A 6,528-nucleotide genomic window follows, 5' to 3' on the forward strand; every position below is an offset into this window, starting at 1 on the left:
TAGAGAGATGGATGGTTTATTCATGAGGCAAAAAGATGAACTGAAAGGTAGGCAAAAATGTATGCGACTCAGAAAAGTAGACATGTATGAAGTCATGATGGATAAGGCAATGAATCAATGGACTTTAACATGAATGGCTGATGATGCTTTGAAGGAGAAGTGTGGGTAAACATATCATGATGCAAAAGATTTATGTGTAGCGACAAATGTCACGACATATTTAATTAACTCCTTCAAGCTTTCAATGATGAATGTGATTTCTCGAGATCACATCTGCATGAACTTGGATCTTCGCGCGCCTGTAAAAGCTTAGTACAAATCCTGCATGAAAACTTTAAGAGCTCTTTGAAAGATATAAAATGCAAGAATGAGTATGAATGCTTAGCAACCAAAATAAAATGAAATGAATTTTTTTTACCTGTTGCCTTTGCGCGCTAGTTCCTAACTCCAACAAGACAAGTTAGCATAAAATGTTTTCAGCTCTTATGAAATGTCCATTTGCAATTTTTTAATTGTTTTGTTTTTTTTTAGTTGTTTTGAAATTATATATATATATTAATTATTTTTAATTTTTAATTTGTTTTTGATTTTTTTTTTTAATTGTTTCGATTTTTTTTATTTGTTTTGTTGTTGTTTTTTTTCATAAAACTAAAATTTAAAACTATTTTTTCTTTTATTAAACTAGAAGTAGCAGCAAACTATGAGCATGCAAGTAATACACTTTGATGAAACCAGTGATCATAAATAGAAAGAAATATAACTGCTATCATAATAATAATTAGCATGAATTTCTTGGACACGTGAAAGTGCTTTGAAAAAGTTCTCATTTAACTCTTCTTCCCTCAAAGTATTGACCTCCTCTTGAGAAAGTTGATAGTCACGAAGAAAGCATGATACAATCTCTTGGCGTTGGGTCGTATTCTCAAGCTCCTGTTTGAGCCTCTCTGTAGTAGAGATGATATCCCCTGTAGCAGCACTGCAGCTATTCAGTGCCTTAGCAATCTTGTCACAACACTCTGCCAAACCAGCAACTTCTAGTTCAACTGCATCCAAAGCCTTCTGAGTAGATTTTGAAGCAGAGAGAAATTTTTCGTTGATGGCAAGAGCCCGCTTTTCAATTGTGGATCTGAGATTCCTTCTAGCTTGCTGATTATTGTTGGTGTAGAAGGACGAGAGTGTGTTGAGAGATGCAAGAAGATCCGGTGAATCCGTGCGAGCTTCAAGTACCTTCTTTAGCTTGCGAGACAAACCTGGTGCCAGAGCCACCGCCATGACTCTAACTCCAGACCTCCTGCGTTGCCTTCTTTCTGAATTCTTTCATGCTCTGCAACATTCCCAACTAATGGAAGCAAGATAACGCTCATAAAGGAAACTGACACTTTCCAGTTATCAGATGCCCCCTTCATTGTATTAACAAGATAACTGGACAGAAAAGAAACAAATGCAGTCACTATAGCCAGCCATAATACTGCTTCCCACAATGTTAGCTCTGGAAGATCGTCTTCATAAAAACATCAATATCTGCATCAGGTTTGATGCCAGCCTGTTTTTCTCTTCTAGAAAACTCAACTAACTTGTCATATCTGGTTCCAACCCCTTGACATCGGCCATAGAAGTCCATAGTTTCTCGCACAGTCATTTCACCAATATGTAAATCATGTTGGCTAATGTAAGTCGATGTTCTCTGGGGGACGAACTCTTCTAGTTTGTGCCCATTATATGTCACAGAGATGGATACTCTTAATTCTGAATCGAGCTTGCCAGCCAAAGCCAAAAGTAAAGTTTTTTTCCCTGAGCCTGGCGGTCCCAAAAGAAAAGTCATTCTGGATGGTTTAATGATACCGCTAACATCGTGGAGTATTGAAAGGGGTCTCTTCTTATTCGGAAAGATATTCAGAAATCCTTAAAAAACACCTCCAGCATATTCAAGGAAAAGTTTGGAATAGTCGGCAGCGATCTGCTACCAACATATACATCTGCATCTATGCTCAAATGCTCGAAACGAACTTCGATCTTGGGCATGTCGATGCCCACTTTGTCGATCCTGTTGCGGAGCTTCAGTAGAAACCGCTCGTTATCATCTGCTGCAATTTTGAGCAATCTATCAATGAGAAGCTGGCGATCTTGAAAGCCAATCCTGGCCACGTTGACTTCTTGTTGCTCGCCTGCAACGCTGTGGAGAATTCCCTTGCAGACGCGGTCGTAAGTTGGCAATTTCTCTAGGGCGGCCCACTTCATGAGGAATTGGCATGATCTATTCCAAATTTTATGAACTGAAACCTGATTTTGCTCATGGATTTTCGAGGATTCTTTCCTGCTAAACTTAGCAAATGCACACAATTTCTGGCAAATGTCCCTCATTAGAAATACCGTTATCGAAATGATAAGATTTTAGGGATAGCAGTTTAGGTTTTTCGCTAAGATCTCCATTACCTATGCGCAATGTGGCCATGTTGCTTTTAGACGCGACATGGATAGGATCAATCCATTTTTGTGACTCTTCTCATGGCTTCTGACTCGGTGAGTCTATGCAAGAGATGTAACTTGGTTGAAAAGGCAGGCATAACTTAGTTTCTCTATTTATTTGCCATCAATCATCAGTCACTCCATCAATTGATTCTTTTTCAGTTTTCAAACCCTCTGTGGCTTTGTGTTATGTCCGAGATAAGTGTGAGAAGGGATTGCGAGGGAAAGGGTTTGTTATCTCTTCTTGTCGGCAATGATTGATCTGTTCTCCTACTGCTGCCTGTGAATTCACAGCTTGTAGTTGTCGGACGATGCGTTTTTGCAATTCGAAGCTTGGACTACTCGTGTATCATTCTCTTATTTTCTTGCAGAAGAAATTTAGGGCCAGAAACGCCTCGTTAGGTTTCCATAGTATCGAATGGAAGGCAGTGGTTTCGTTCGGCGCACTATTGATGACATTTTTAAATATTTCAAAGCACGTCGAGCTGGCTTGATCAAAGCCCTCACTACGGATGTGGAGGAGTTTTATGGCCACCATTTGCAGATTTGTCTTCTTCATTAACAAATACAACCTAAACAGTGATACTGAGTGCAGTAATAACATCTGTCATATCACACACTGGCCTTGGTTATCGTCGAAGGAGTTCGATAGAGTTGTGTTCAATGCAGCGCGTGAAATGGGTAACTGATAAATCTCTCTGGGGCCGTGGAAAGCCAAGAATGATTTTTTCAAAGCCACGTCATGTGTTTTTCTAATTTTTTTTTAATTTAAAATTTTTTATTAATTTTTTTTAATTTAAAAAGAAATGAAATTTTATCCTTAATTTTTTTAATTTTTTATTTTTTTTAACTAAAATTAAAAAAAAACGATTTATGTTCTATTTGTTCTGTAACTAAAAAAAATGATTTATTTTTGTTTTTTTTGTTTTTTTTTTTTTCTTAATTAATTTATTTTCTATTTTTTTTAAATAAAATAAATCAATTTATTTATTTTTAACTATTTCTATTCCTAATTTGTTTATGTTACTACCGTAATAAATTTAAATAAATAAATAAAAATAAAAAGGAATTTATTCCTAATTTGTTTATGTTACTACCAAAATAAATTTAAATAAATAAATAAAAATAAAAAGGAATTTATTCCTAAGAATTTTTATGTTAAAATCAAAATCTTTTTTTTTTTTAAAAGAAATTGACTTTATTCTAATTTTTTTTAATTTTTATATTGTTTTAAAATCAAAATGTTATAAAAAGTCTTTAAATTTATTCTAATCCTAAAACATTCTAGGATTTTTTTTATTGATTTAGGATAATTTTTTTAGAAAATGGAGACAAGCATATTGTCACTCTGAAAATATTTATAAACATTCTACTTTCTGATCCTCGAGATCGTACAAAGACGCAGGAGGAGAGCATACTTATTAGAAACATAAAATATGATCCTACCTACTCTATGCTAATTGAAAATTACAAACTATTACGTGTAATTAAATTTCCAATGTAACCATTCACGCAATAGTAGTAAAAATCTATTCATTTTCAATTTCGCAATTTTAAAATGATAATATACAAGGATGATCGAATCTAGTTTTTTGTGAGTATGATCTAATGAAATGAAAACAAAATCGATCTAACCTCGTATTTGTTTGAAACCATCGAAACCACTTGTCGATAAGGTTTTCATAGGCGTGATTTCCACTCTGATTCAGATCATGCAGCAACTTCTCGTCGTCCTCCTCATTCTCCTGTTCAAATAATTGTTCATCATTAGATATACAGGATGATTCTTCAAATGTTAATTCATTGTTTTCTTCTAGAGGAGTAGTTAAGCTTTTGGTGGCTGTCAAGATCTCTTCTTCGCAAGAAGAGGAGATCCTAACACTTGCTAGGATCTGAGCAAGTTGTTCTAAACTTATACTCATTGTTTTTATTGTGTTTTTTTTTTTGTTTTTTAGTGAATGGGGGTTTTTTTATTTGTGTTCTATTTATATGTTTTCTATATGGGAATAAACTTAAATGAAAATTCCTAAATGAAACTAACCCTAAATGATCCTAAATACAAATTCTTCCTAAACAATCTTCTTAACTAGCTTACATCTAAGTTTGCTTCCCCGGCAATGACACCAAAATGTTGGGCGATTTAGTTTACTGCTAAATCCCTGTCATTTAATTTATCAATCTGGGGTATCGTAAACTTAGAAGTAAACCAAAATATATGGGACCTTAGATGAAATATGTGTAGGAATTTTGTTTAGAATGGAAATGCATATTACAAATCTAAACTATCAGATATATTTTATGAAAGCATAAAAAATGTTTGATCAATGGAATTATTTTACTTTAGAAGATAGAGAAGAGTCTCTTGTTCAAGAGTCTTGATTGTCCTTCTACAATCTTCCTATAATAACGTTATCAAACACCTAAGAAAGCATATAAATGAAAGCAAGTAAATATTGTTTTCAATTCAATTCTTAGCTCATGGAGAAGAGTCTCCTAACTTAGGAGGACTTGATTGCCCTTCTCACATAAAAACTATATACTGAAAGGGAATCAATATTCACATAAATGTAATCTAGGAAAGCATATGAGAAAGTAAATCTTATTTCCATTTAATCTAGCTCATGGAGAAGAGACTCCTAACTTAGGAGTTCCTGGTTGTCCTTCTCACATCAAAACTAGCTGTTGAAAGGAGATCAACCTTCACACAACAAAACATGGCCACAACATGAATTCATACTGAAATTATCTACAAGTATTTACATGAAAGAAATAACATGAACATAATAATTAAAATTAGTATATTCACAACATTAATTTACAACAAAGTGTACTTATCTCAGCATGGGGATCCTTCCATTCCTCAATGAGCACACATGAAAAACTATCACACCTTAAGAATCAAACAACACTCATAACTCATGATTTGGGGAAAATGATATTATTCATGTTGAATGAGCAATCATAAATTTGGTGCTAATGAATCACTGATAATTGTTTTGTCTCCCTCCTCCTTTCCTTTGAAGGATGCTTCTCTTATTTATACATGAATTAGGGATATCTACTCAATAAATGTAGATCCCTTAAATATCTACTAGACCCATACTTGTCTCAACTTATCCCTAAATACTAGATACAAATCCCATGACACATCAAAATCTCCATGATCTTTCTCCTTGGAATATGGTCCACCTCTTGAGTTGAAATTCGAATTTGATCTTAGGAGGCCACATAAGGGTGCCTTGGAAAGTTCCAAATGATCTACACATGTCATCAAACTCAAGCCACTTTTAGGTATAAGCAAATACATGTTATTTCTCTAACTTTTAATCATAAATTCACTCTAAATACATGAAATTAATAACTTTGGAAAAAGAAAATATAAACTCATATGGTAATGGAAATATAGGGTTATGTAATAATAATATGATGAAATGAGGTGACAAAATGAGGATAAAGGTGAAAATGGAGTGAAAATTGATGTTAATTTGGCGGCCCAACAGTCCCAAAGAATTAGTGAAAGAATTAAAATCTTAGAGAAAGACTTAACACTGGAGAAACCCCTTGGGAAAACCAAGGAGATGTTATGGGACAATATCATTGACTCCATCAAGGATATTTGGCCATCAATTCAAGTTATTTTTGAGCAAACAGAGTTAGTAAAGATAGCTATAGAAGCTGTCCAAAAGGTCAAAGAAGAATTAGGAGACATGCCTGAGGATGCCAATAAACTCATTCACTTCCTGAATAGAAAAAATAGGTATGACCTGCAAGAACTCAACATAGAAGATAGAACTGAGACCATTTTGGAAATAAGGAAGGTCCATTCCAAAAGGAACCTTATGCTTAACCTAGAAGAAAAGTGCCACAACATGCAGATAGCCATTGATAGGTTCATGGCTAAATTCCAAATTTTGAGGGAGAAAGGTATGCCCAATCCTTTGGTTGTCAATGACATACTCATGACACAGTTGGACTATGATAACATACTCAGAAAGTTGACAAAGGAACAAGCAAGCACTTCATCCATAAAAGCCCTGCCAATAGGAAAAGTTTTGTACAACA

At 34.3% G+C, this 6,528-nt stretch overlaps 1 pseudogene; it reads right to left on the reverse strand.

Annotated features, from left to right (window-relative positions):
• Positions 1-738: 738 nt before the first annotated feature.
• LOC149233549 (conserved oligomeric Golgi complex subunit 6 pseudogene) lies at positions 739-1,272 on the reverse strand (annotated as a pseudogene).
• Positions 1,273-6,528: the final 5,256 nt, after the last annotated feature.

This window comes from Pinus tabuliformis, chromosome J (genome assembly GCF_031772625.1).
Source record: "Pinus tabuliformis cultivar Carrire ecotype Pingquan chromosome J, CPIR1, whole genome shotgun sequence".
In the NCBI taxonomy this organism is placed as follows: Eukaryota; Viridiplantae; Streptophyta; class Pinopsida; order Pinales; family Pinaceae; genus Pinus; species Pinus tabuliformis.